The sequence below is a fragment of the Cetorhinus maximus genome, chromosome 21, assembly GCF_964194155.1.
Source record: "Cetorhinus maximus chromosome 21, sCetMax3.hap1.1, whole genome shotgun sequence".
In the NCBI taxonomy this organism is placed as follows: Eukaryota; Metazoa; Chordata; class Chondrichthyes; order Lamniformes; family Cetorhinidae; genus Cetorhinus; species Cetorhinus maximus.
In genome coordinates, this window is record NC_135899.1 from 2,290,527 (window position 1) to 2,303,223 (window position 12,697).

Consider the following 12,697-nt stretch of genomic DNA (forward strand, 5'->3'; position numbering starts at 1 on the left):
CTCTCTCTCTCTGCCACACTCTGTCTCCCTCTCCTTTGACCTCTCTTGCTCCTTCAACTTATTGCTCCTTCTGAGTCTCTCCCTCCCTCTCAAGCTTTACCCTTTAGTCTCCACCATAACCCCCCACCCGCCCCACTTCCCACTCCAAGTCACTCTCGCTTCTCAGTGGCTTTTTCTGTCTCTATCACTCCCTTTGTCTCCCTCTCTCTTCTTCTGTTTCTTAGTCTCCATCTCTCTCTCTCCTTCCATTAGTATATCCTTCCCTGTGTCACTCTCTTCATCCACCTGCCCTCTCGCTCTCCTCTTTCCCTCTCTGGCTCTCCCTCTGGCCCTCACTCTGCAACCTGAATGAACTGGATGGGCCAAATGGCCTGTTTCTATGCTGTATACCCTATGCAGTCCTATGTAAATACGCCCCCTCTCTCTGCCCCTCTCTCATTCTCTCTCTCTCTCCTTCTGGCCCCTCTCTCCACACCTTCTCTCCCTCCTTCTGCCCCTTTCTCCCTTCTTTTGCCTTCTTTGTCCCTCCTGGGTGTGTGCATGTATGTGTGTGTGTGTGTGTGTTTATGTGTGCATGTGTGTGCATCAATGTGTGTTTGTGTGTGCATATTTGTGTTAATGTATGTGTGTGTGTGCTTGTGTGTGTCTGTGTATGTGTGCATGTGTATGCATCTATATGTGTGTGAACATGTTTGTGCTAATGTATGTATGTGTATGCTTGTACGTGTGTGTTTGTGCATCCAGGTTTGTATGTATGTGTGCATGTATGTGTGTGTTTGTGGTGTATATGTGTGTGTATGTGTTTGTGTATTTGTGGTGTATATGTGTGCGTGTATGTATGCGTGTGAATGTGTTTGTGTTTGTATGTCTGTGTTTGTGGTATATATGTGGGTGTGTGTGTGTATGTGTCTTTGTATGTATGTGAATGTGGTTGTGTGCATTTGTGGTGTATATGTGTGTGAATATGCATGTGTGTGTGTGAGAATGTGTTTGTGCAAATGTGTATGAATGTTCTTGTGCGGGCCTGTGTATGAATGTGTTTCTGTGTGTGTTCGTATGTGTGTTTGTGTGCTTTTGTGTGTGTGCATCTGTCTGTCCGTTTGTGTGTCTGTCTGTGTGTCTTTGTCTGTGTGTATCTTTGTGTGTGTGTGTGTCTGTCTGCCTGTCTGTGTGTGTCTGTCTGTGTGTCTTTGTGTGTGTCTGTGTGTATCTGCATGTGTGTGTCTGTCTGTCTGTGTGTGCTTGTGTGTGTGTGTGTGTCTGCCTGTGTGTGTGTGTGTGTGTGTCTGTCTGTGTCTTTGTGTGTGTCTGTCTGTGTGTCTGTGTCTTTGTGTGTGTGTGTGTGTCTGCCTGTGTGTGTCTGTGTCTGTGTGTGTGTCTGTCTGTGTATTTGCGTGTGCGTGTCGGTGTGTTTGTGTGTCTGTCTGCCTATGTGTGTCTTTGTGTGTGTGTCTGTCTGTGTGTGCGTGTATCTGTGTGTGTTTATCTCTGTGTGTCTGTCTGTCTGTCTGTACGTGCGTGTGTGTCTGTCAGTCTGTGTGCCTGTGTGTGTCTGTGTGTATCTGTGTGTGTGTCTGTGTGTGTTTGTGTCTCTCTGTCTGTCTGTGTGTGTGTGTCTCTCTGTCTGCCTGTGTGTGTGTGTGTCTCTCTGTCTGTCTGTGTGTGTGTGTGTGTTGGAGGGGTGGGTGGTGATGGGGGAGGGTGTTCTATTTTCTTGCTTCCTTTGTCTATCCCTCGAACACGCTCTGCAATCTAACGCCAAAGAGCAGGAGCACGGAAATCACGCCAGGAGGACAAGGTGAAGTGGGACGTGCCCCCATCGGTACTTACCGGGGCCCACTCACTGTGTGACTGGGCGCTGCACAGCTGTGTCATGCCCGCTCTCGGTGGCAGTGAAGCGCTCCTGTGGCAGTCCCGCCTGTCAGCCTGCACCTTGCAGTGTCAGAGCTGACATTTGGCCCGGCAGCAGAGGGCGGTTCACTGTGCAATGCGGAATTCCCCTGGCTGGAAATCCCACTAACATGTAATAAGAAGAGAAAAAAAAAAACCCCACAAGCCCTGCAGCTACATTTCCTCCTTACAGTGACCCTCCTCCCCACCCCGGGATGGACATCAGGCTGGGGCAAGAGGGTGGAGAACCTCTGCCCTGAGAGCCAGGCTGCCAAGTGCACCTGTAACTCCGGGGAAGCTTGCTCTGAAATAAAGCTGAGCTGTCACCTTGATCAATGTCTCACCCTCCCCGCCACACACACACTGTCCTTCACCAGCCCAGGATCGCATTCATTTCCTCCTCTTGCCTTTGCAGCTTTGACTCATGTCCTCTCTCTCTCTCTCTCTGACACACAGAGTCACACTGAGGGCTGACTCAAAGGCAAATCCCAAAGGGGCGGCTGCTGAGCACAAACTAACTCCACTGGGAGCAACATCTCCCCAGGCCTCGGGAGCCAAATGATTTCATGGTCAGAACTGGGTCAGGCCGCCTGCAAGTCCCTGGTTCCCATTTTCACACAGCCTCTTCTGTGAAGATGCCTCCAATACTGGAGCTCCTTAATGTACCTGCCCCCCCCCCACCCACCACCCCACCCACCCCCATGTGCCATCAGTTTGATCCCTGGGTGTGTCTGTGGTTTCCCCCATGGATCCTTCTGGATAATTCTTGTCTTCTCTACCGCTTTCCCCCGATGTGGACCATTGGGTTTACTCTGTGTGTGTACCTCTGGTTCTCTCTCTATCCCTGTGTGTACCTCTGGTTCTCTCTCTATCCCTGTGTGTACCCCTGGATCTCCCTGCACCCCTGTGTGTACCTCTGATTCTGTCTCTGTACCCCTGTGTGTACCTCTGGTTCTCTCTCTATCCCTGTGTGTACCCCTGGATCTCCCTGTACCCCTGTGTGTACCTCTGATTCTGTCTCTGTACCCCTGTGTGTACCTCTGGTTCTCTCTCTATCCCTGTGTGTACCTCTGGATCTCCCCATGCCCCTGTGTGTACCTGTGGATCTCCCTGTACCCCTGTGTGTACCTCTGGTTCTGTCTCTGTATCCCTGTTTGCACCTCTGGATCTCCCCGTACCCCTGTGTGTACCTCTGGATCCCCCTGTACCCCTGTGTGTACCTCTGATTCTGTCTCTGTATCCCTGTGTGCACCTCTGGTTCTGTCTCTGTATCCCTGTGTGTACCTCTGGTTCTGTCTCTGTATCCCTGTGTGCACCTCTGGTTCTGTCTCTGTATCCCTGTGTGTACCTCTGGTTCTGTCTCTGTATCCCTGTGTGTACCTCTGGTTCTGTCTCTGTATCCCTGTCTGTATCTCTGGTTCTGTCTCTGTATCCCTGTCTGTACCTCTGGTTCTGTCTCTGTATCCCTGTCTGTACCTCTGGATCTCCCTGTATCCCTGTGTGTACCTCTGGATCTCCCTGTACCCCTGTGTGTACCTCTGGATCTCCCTGTAACTCTGTGTGTACCTCTGGTTCTCCCTCTATCCCTGTGTGTACCTCTGGATCTCCCTGTATCCCTGTGTGTACCTCTGGATCTCCCTGTACCCCTGTGTGTACCTCTGGATCTCCCTGTAACTCTGTGTGTACCTCTGGTTCTCCCTCTATCCCTGTGTGTACCTCTGGATCTCCCTGTATCCCTGTGTGTACCTCTGGATCTCCCTGTATCCCTGTGTGTACCTGTGGATCTCCCTGTACCCCTGTGTGTACCTCTGGTTCTGTCTCTGTATCCCTGTTTGCACCTCTGGATCTCCCCGTACCCCTGTGTGTACCTCTGGATCCCCCTGTACCCCTGTGTGTACCTCTGATTCTGTCTCTGTATCCCTGTGTGCACCTCTGGTTCTGTCTCTGTATCCCTGTGTGTACCTCTGGTTCTGTCTCTGTATCCCTGTGTGCACCTCTGGTTCTGTCTCTGTATCCCTGTGTGTACCTCTGGTTCTGTCTCTGTATCCCTGTGTGTACCTCTGGTTCTGTCTCTGTATCCCTGTCTGTATCTCTGGTTCTGTCTCTGTATCCCTGTCTGTACCTCTGGTTCTGTCTCTGTATCCCTGTCTGTACCTCTGGATCTCCCTGTATCCCTGTGTGTACCTCTGGATCTCCCTGTACCCCTGTGTGTACCTCTGGATCTCCCTGTAACTCTGTGTGTACCTCTGGTTCTCCCTCTATCCCTGTGTGTACCTCTGGATCTCCCTGTATCCCTGTGTGTACCTCTGGATCTCCCTGTACCCCTGTGTGTACCTCTGGATCTCCCTGTAACTCTGTGTGTACCTCTGGTTCTCCCTCTATCCCTGTGTGTACCTCTGGATCTCCCTGTATCCCTGTGTGTACCTCTGGATCTCCCTGTATCCCTGTGTGTACCTCTGGATCTCCCTGTACCCCTGTGTGTACCTCTGGATCTCCCTGTACCCCTGTGTGTACCTCTGGTTCTCCCTCTATCCCTGTGTGTACCTCTGGATCCCCCTGTACCCCTGTGTGTACCTCTGATTCTGTCTCTCTATCCCTGTGTATACCTCTGGTTCTTTCTATCCCTGTGTGTACCTCTGGTTCTCTCTATCCCTGTGTGTACCTCTGGATCTCCCTGTATCCCTGTGTGTACCTCTGGATCTCCCTGTATCCCTGTGTGTACCTCTGGATCTCCCTGTACCCCTGTGTGTACCTCTGGATCTCCCTGTACCCCTGTGTGTACCTCTGGTTCTCCCTCTATCCCTGTGTGTACCTCTGGATCTCCCTGTATCCCTGTGTGTACCTCTGGATCTCCCTGTACCCCTGTGTGTACCTCTGGATCTCCCTGTACCCCTGTGTGTACCTCTGGTTCTCCCTCTATCCCTGTGTGTACCTCTGGATCTCCCTGTACCCCTGTGTGTACCTCTGATTCTGTCTCTCTATCCCTGTGTGTACCTCTGGTTCTCTTTGTATCCCTGTGTGTACCTCTGGTTCTCTCTATCCCTGTGTGTACCTCTGGGTCTCTGTATCCCTGTATGTAGCTCTGGTTCTCTCTCTATCCCTGTGTGTACCTCTGATTCTGTCTCTCTATCCCTGTGTGTACCTCTGGTTCTCTCTATCCCTGTGTGTACCTCTGGTTCTCTCTATCCCTGTGTGTACCTCTGGTTCTCTCTATCCCTGTGTGTACCTCTGTGTCTCTGTATCCCTGTATGTACCTCTGGTTCTCTCTCTATCCCTGTATGTACCTCTGGGTCTCTGTATCCCTGTATGTAGCTCTGGTTCTCTTTGTATCCCTGTGTGTACCTCTCGATCTCTCTCTCTATCCCTGTGTGTACCTCTGGATCTCCCTGTATCCCTGTGTGTACCTCTGGATATCTCTCTCAATCCCTGTGTGCACCTCTGGATCTCTCTCTCTATCCCTGTGTGTACCTCTGGATCTCCCTGTAACCCTGTGTGTACCTCTGGATCTCCCTGTAACCCCGTGTGTACCTCTGGATCTCTCTGTACCCCTGTGTGTACCTCTGATCTCCCTGTAACCCCATGTGTACCTCTGGATCTCCCTGTAACCCCGTGTGTACCTCTGGATCTACCTGTACCCCTGTGTGTACCTCTGGGTCTCTTTGTATCCCTGTGTGTACCTCTGATTCTGTCTCTGTATCCCTGTGTGCACCTCTGGTTCTGTCTCTGTATCCCTGTGTGTACCTCTGGTTCTGTCTCTGTATCCCTGTGTGCACCTCTGGTTCTGTCTCTGTATCCCTGTGTGTACCTCTGGTTCTGTCTCTGTATCCCTGTGTGTACCTCTGGTTCTGTCTCTGTACCCCTGTGTGTACCTCTGGATCTCCCTGTATCCCTGTGTGTACCTCTGGATCTCCCTGTACCCCTCTGTGTACCTCTGGTTCTCCCTGTACCCCTGTGTGTACCTCTGGATCTCCCTGTATCCCTGTGTGTACCTCTGGATCTCCCTGTACCCCTGTGTGTACCTCTGGATCTCCCTGTACCCCTGTGTGTACCTCTGGGTCTCTTTGTATCCCTGTGTGTACCTCCGGTTCTGTCTCTGTATCCCTGTGTGCACCTCTGGTTCTGTCTCTGTATCCCTGTGTGTACCTCTGGTTCTGTCTCTGTATCCCTGTGTGTACCTCTGGTTCTGTCTCTGTACCCCTGTGTGTACCTCTGGATCTCCCTGTATCCCTGTGTGTACCTCTGGATCTCCCTGTACCCCTCTGTGTACCTCTGGTTCTCCCTGTACCCCTATGTGTACCTCTGGATCTCCCTGTATCCCTGTGTGTACCTCTGGATCTCCCTGTACCCCTGTGTGTACCTCTGGATCTCCCTGTATCCCTGTGTGTACCTCTGGATCTCCCTGTACCCCTGTGTGTACCTCTGGATCTCCCTGTATCCCTGTGTGTACCTCTGGATCTCCCTGTACCCCTGTGTGTACCTCTGGATCTCCCTGTACCCCTGTGTGTACCTCTGGTTCTCCCTCTATCCCTGTGTGTACCTCTGGATCTCCCTGTACCCCTGTGTGTACCTCTGGTTCTCTTTGTATCCCTGTGTGTACCTCTGGGTCTCTCTACCCCTGTGTGTACCTCTGGTTCTCTCTATCCCTGTGTGTACCTCTGGGTCTCTCTATCCCTGTGTGTACCTCTGGTTCTCTCTCTCTATCTCTGTGTGTACCTCTGGTTCTCTCAATCCCTGTGTGTACCTCTGAGTCTCTCTATCCCTGTGTGTACATCTGGTTCTCTCTATCCCTGTGTGTACCTCTGAGTCTCTCTGTCCCTGTGTGTACCTCTGGTTCTCTCTATCCCTGTGTGTACATCTGGTTCTCTCTATCCCTGTGTGTACCTCTGGTTCTCTCTATCCCTGTGTGTACCTCTGGTTCTCTCTATCCCTGTATGTACATCTGGTTCTCTCTCTCTATCCCTGTGTGTACCTCTAGTTCTCTCTCTCTATCCTTGTGTGTACCTCTGGTTCTCTCTATCCCTGTGTGTACCTCTGGTTCTCTCTATCCCTGTGTGTACATCTGGTTCTCTCTATCCCTGTGTGTACCTCTGGTTCTCTCTATCCCTGTGTGTACCTCTGGTTCTCTCTATCCCTGTATGTACATCTGGTTCTCTCTCTCTATCCCTGTGTGTACCTCTAGTTCTCTCTCTCTATCCCTGTATGTACCTCTGGTTCTCTCTATCTCTGTGTGTACCTCTGGTTCTCTCTCTCTATCCCTGTGTGTACCTCTGAGTCTCTCTATCCCTGTGTGTACCTCTGGTTCTCTCTCTATCCCTGTTTGTACCTCTGGGTCTCTCTATCTCTGTGTGTACCTCTGGTTCTCTCTATCCCTGTGTGTACCTCTGGTTCTCTCTATCCCTGTGTGTACCTCTGGTTCTCTCTATCCCTGTCTGTACCTCTGGTTCTCTCTCTCTATCCCTGTGTGTACCTCTGGTTCTCCCTGTACCCCTGTGTGTACCTCTGGATCTCCCTGTATCCCTGTGTGTACCTCTGGATCTCCCTGTACCCCTGTGTGTACCTCTGGATCTCCCTGTACCCCTGTGTGTACCTCTGGGTCTCTTTGTATCCCTGTGTGTACCTCTGATTCTGTCTCTGTATCCCTGTGTGCACCTCTGGTTCTGTCACTGTATCCCTGTGTGTACCTCTGGTTCTGTCTCTGTATCCCTGTGTGCACCTCTGGTTCTGTCTCTGTATCCCTGTGTGTACCTCTGGTTCTGTCTCTGTATCCCTGTGTGTACCTCTGGTTCTGTCTCTGTACCCCTGTGTGTACCTCTGGATCTCCCTGTATCCCTGTGTGTACCTCTGGATCTCCCTGTACCCCTGTGTGTACCTCTGGTTCTCCCTGTACCCCTGTGTGTACCTCTGGATCTCCCTGTATCCCTGTGTGTACCTCTGGATCTCCCTGTACCCCTGTGTGTACCTCTGGATCTCCCTGTATCCCTGTGTGTACCTCTGGATCTCCCTGTACCCCTGTGTGTACCTCTGGATCTCCCTGTATCCCTGTGTGTATCTCTGGATCTCCCTGTACCCCTGTGTGTACCTCTGGATCTCCCTGTACCCCTGTGTGTACCTCTGGTTCTCCTTCTATCCCTATGTGTACCTCTGGATCTCCCTGTACCCCTGTGTGTACCTCTGGTTCTCTTTGTATCCCTGTGTGTACCTCTGGGTCTCTCTACCCCTGTGTGTACCTCTGGTTCTCTCTATCCCTGTGTGTACCTCTGGGTCTCTCTATCCCTGTGTGTACCTCTGGTTCTCTCTCTCTATCCCTGAGTGTACCTCTAGGTCTCTCTCTCTATCCCTGTGTGTAACTCTGGTTCTCTCTCTCTATCTCTGTGTGTACCTCTGGTTCTCTCTATCCCTGTGTGTACCTCTGAGTCTCTCTATCCCTGTGTGTACATCTGGTTCTCTCTATCCCTGTGTGTACCTCTGAGTCTCTCTGTCCCTGTGTGTACCTCTGGTTCTCTCTATCCCTGTGTGTACATCTGGTTCGGTCTATCCCTGTGTGTACCTCTGGTTCTCTCTATCCCTGTGTGTACCTCTGGTTCTCTCTATCCCTGTAAGTACATCTGGTTCTCTCTCTCTATCCCTGTGTGTACCTCTAGTTCTCTCTCTCTATCCCTGTGTGTACCTCTGGTTCTCTCTATCCCTGTGTGTACCCCTGGATCTCCCTGTACCCCTGTGTGTACCTCTGATTCTGTCTCTGTACCCCTGTGTGTACCTCTGGTTCTCTCTCTATCCCTGTGTGTACCTCTGGATCTTCCCATGCCCCTGTGTGTACCTGTGGATCTCCCTGTACCCCTGTGTGTACCTCTGGTTCTGTCTCTGTATCCCTGTTTGCACCTCTGGATCTCCCCGTACCCCTGTGTGTACCTCTGGATCCCCCTGTACCCCTGTGTGTACCTCTGATTCTGTCTCTGTATCCCTGTGTGCACCTCTGGTTCTGTCTCTGTATCCCTGTGTGTACCTCTGGTTCTGTCTCTGTATCCCTGTGTGCACCTCTGGTTCTGTCTCTGTATCCCTGTGTGTACCTCTGGTTCTGTCTCTGTATCCCTGTGTGTACCTCTGGTTCTGTCTCTGTATCCCTGTCTGTACCTCTGGTTCTGTCTCTGTATCCCTGTCTGTACCTCTGGTTCTGTCTCTGTATCCCTGTCTGTACCTCTGGATCTCCCTGTATCCCTGTGTGTACCTCTGGATCTCCCTGTACCCCTGTGTGTACCTCTGGATCTCCCTGTAACTCTGTGTGTACCTCTGGTTCTCCCTCTATCCCTGTGTGTACCTCTGGATCTCCCTGTATCCCTGTGTGTACCTCTGGATCTCCCTGTACCCCTGTGTGTACCTCTGGATCTCCCTGTAACTCTGTGTGTACCTCTGGTTCTCCCTCTATCCCTGTGTGTACCTCTGGATCTCCCTGTATCCCTGTGTGTACCTCTGGATCTCCCTGTATCCCTGTGTGTACCTCTGGATCTCCCTGTACCCCTGTGTGTACCTCTGGATCTCCCTGTACCCCTGTGTGTACCTCTGGTTCTCCCTCTATCCCTGTGTGTACCTCTGGATCTCCCTGTACCCCTGTGTGTACCTCTGATTCTGTCTCTCTATCCCTGTGTATACCTCTGGTTCTTTCTATCCCTGTGTGTACCTCTGGTTCTCTCTATCCCTGTGTGTACCTCTGGATCTCCCTGTATCCCTGTGTGTACCTCTGGATCTCCCTGTATCCCTGTGTGTACCTCTGGATCTCCCTGTACCCCTGTGTGTACCTCTGGATCTCCCTGTACCCCTGTGTGTACCTCTGGTTCTCCCTCTATCCCTGTGTGTACCTCTGGTTCTCCCTCTATCCCTGTGTGTACCACTGGATCTCCCTGTACCGCTGTGTGTACCTCTGATTCTGTCTCTCTATCCCTGTGTGTACCTCTGGTTCTCTTTGTATCCCTGTGTGTACCTCTGGTTCTCTCTATCCCTGTGTGTACCTCTGGGTCTCTGTATCCCTGTATGTAGCTCTGGTTCTCTCTCTATCCCTGTGTGTACCTCTGATTCTGTCTCTCTATCCCTGTGTGTACCTCTGGTTCTCTCTATCCCTGTGTGTACCTCTGGTTCTCTCTATCCCTGTGTGTACCTCTGGTTCTCTCTATCCCTGTGTGTACCTCTGTGTCTCTGTATCCCTGTATGTACCTCTGGTTCTCTCTCTATCCCTGTATGTACCTCTGGGTCTCTGTATCCCTGTATGTAGCTCTGGTTCTCTTTGTATCCCTGTGTGTACCTCTCGATCTCTCTCTCTATCCCTGTGTGTACCTCTGGATCTCCCTGTATCCCTGTGTGTACCTCTGGATATCTCTCTCAATCCCTGTGTGCACCTCTGGATCTCTCTCTCTATCCCTGTGTGTACCTCTGGATCTCCCTGTAACCCTGTGTGTACCTCTGGATCTCCCTGTAACCCCGTGTGTACCTCTGGATCTCTCTGTACCCCTGTGTGTACCTCTGATCTCCCTGTAACCCCGTGTGTACCTCTGGATCTCCCTGTAACCCCGTGTGTACCTCTGGATCTCCCTGTAACCCCGTGTGTACCTCTGGATCTCCCTGTACCCCTGTGTGTACCTCTGGGTCTCTTTGTATCCCTGTGTGTACCTCTGATTCTGTCTCTGTATCCCTGTGTGCACCTCTGGTTCTGTCTCTGTATCCCTGTGTGTACCTCTGGTTCTGTCTCTGTATCCCTGTGTGCACCTCTGGTTCTGTCTCTGTATCCCTGTGTGTACCTCTGGTTCTGTCTCTGTATCCCTGTGTGTACCTCTGGTTCTGTCTCTGTACCCCTGTGTGTACCTCTGGATCTCCCTGTATCCCTGTGTGTACCTCTGGATCTCCCTGTACCCCTCTGTGTACCTCTGGTTCTCCCTGTACCCCTGTGTGTACCTCTGGATCTCCCTGTATCCCTGTGTGTACCTCTGGATCTCCCTGTACCCCTGTGTGTACCTCTGGATCTCCCTGTATCCCTGTGTGTACCTCTGGTTCTGTCTCTGTATCCCTGTGTGCACCTCTGGTTCTGTCTCTGTATCCCTGTGTGTACCTCTGGTTCTGTCTCTGTATCCCTGTGTGTACCTCTGGTTCTGTCTCTGTACCCCTGTGTGTACCTCTGGATCTCCCTGTATCCCTGTGTGTACCTCTGGATCTCCCTGTACCCCTCTGTGTACCTCTGGTTCTCCCTGTACCCCTATGTGTACCTCTGGATCTCCCTGTATCCCTGTGTGTACCTCTGGATCTCCCTGTACCCCTGTGTGTACCTCTGGATCTCCCTGTATCCCTGTGTGTACCTCTGGATCTCCCTGTACCCCTGTGTGTACCTCTGGATCTCCCTGTATCCCTGTGTGTACCTCTGGATCTCCCTGTACCCCTGTGTGTACCTCTGGATCTCCCTGTACCCCTGTGTGTACCTCTGGTTCTCCCTCTATCCCTGTGTGTACCTCTGGATCTCCCTGTACCCCTGTGTGTACCTCTGGTTCTCTTTGTATCCCTGTGTGTACCTCTGGGTCTCTCTACCCCTGTGTGTACCTCTGGTTCTCTCTATCCCTGTGTGTACCTCTGGGTCTCTCTATCCCTGTGTGTACCTCTGGTTCTCTCTATCTCTGTGTGTACCTCTGGTTCTCTCTATCCCTGTGTGTACCTCTGAGTCTCTCTATCCCTGTGTGTACATCTGGTTCTCTCTATCCCTGTGTGTACCTCTGAGTCTCTCTGTCCCTGTGTGTACCTCTGGTTCTCTCTATCCCTGTGTGTACATCTGGTTCTCTCTATCCCTGTGTGTACCTCTGGTTCTCTCTATCCCTGTGTGTACCTCTGGTTCTCTCTATCCCTGTATGTACATCTGATTCTCTCTCTCTATCCCTGTGTGTACCTCTAGTTCTCTCTCTCTATCCCTGTGTGTACCTCTGGTTCTCTCTATCCCTGTGTGTACCTCTGGTTCTCTCTATCCCTGTGTGTACATCTGGTTCTCTCTATCCCTGTGTGTACCTCTGGTTCTCTCTATCCCTGTGTGTACCTCTGGTTCTCTCTATCCCTGTATGTACATCTGGTTCTCTCTCTCTATCCCTGTGTGTACCTCTAGTTCTCTCTCTCTATCCCTGTATGTACCTCTGGTTCTCTCTATCTCTGTGTGTACCTCTGGTTCTCTCTCTCTATCCCTGTGTGTACCTCTGAGTCTCTCTATCCCTGTGTGTACCTCTGGTTCTCTCTCTATCCCTGTTTGTACCTCTGGGTCTCTCTATCTCTGTGTGTACCTCTGGTTCTCTCTATCCCTGTGTGTACCTCTGGTTCTCTCTATCCCTGTGTGTACCTCTGGTTCTCTCTATCCCTGTCTGTACCTCTGGTTCTGTCTCTGTATCCCTGTGTGTACCTCTGGTTCTCCCTGTACCCCTGTGTGTACCTCTGGATCTCCCTGTATCCCTGTGTGTACCTCTGGATCTCCCTGTACCCCTGTGTGTACCTCTGGATCTCCCTGTACCCCTGTGTGTACCTCTGGGTCTCTTTGTATCCCTGTGTGTACCTCTGATTCTGTCTCTGTATCCCTGTGTGCACCTCTGGTTCTGTCTCTGTATCCCTGTGTGTACCTCTGGTTCTGTCTCTGTATCCCTGTGTGCACCTCTGGTTCTGTCTCTGTATCCCTGTGTGTACCTCTGGTTCTGTCTCTGTATCCCTGTGTGTACCTCTGGTTCTGTCTCTGTACCCCTGTGTGTACCTCTGGATCTCCCTGTATCCCTGTGTGTACCTCTGGATCTCCCTGTACCCC

At 51.6% G+C, this 12,697-nt stretch overlaps 1 protein-coding gene across 1 annotated transcript in view; it reads left to right on the forward strand.

Annotated features, from left to right (window-relative positions):
• The window catches only part of LOC144695488 (TNF receptor-associated factor 2-like), a 498,558-nt gene that overhangs the window by 305,521 nt on the left and 180,340 nt on the right, over positions 1-12,697 (forward strand). The window lies entirely within an intron of this gene.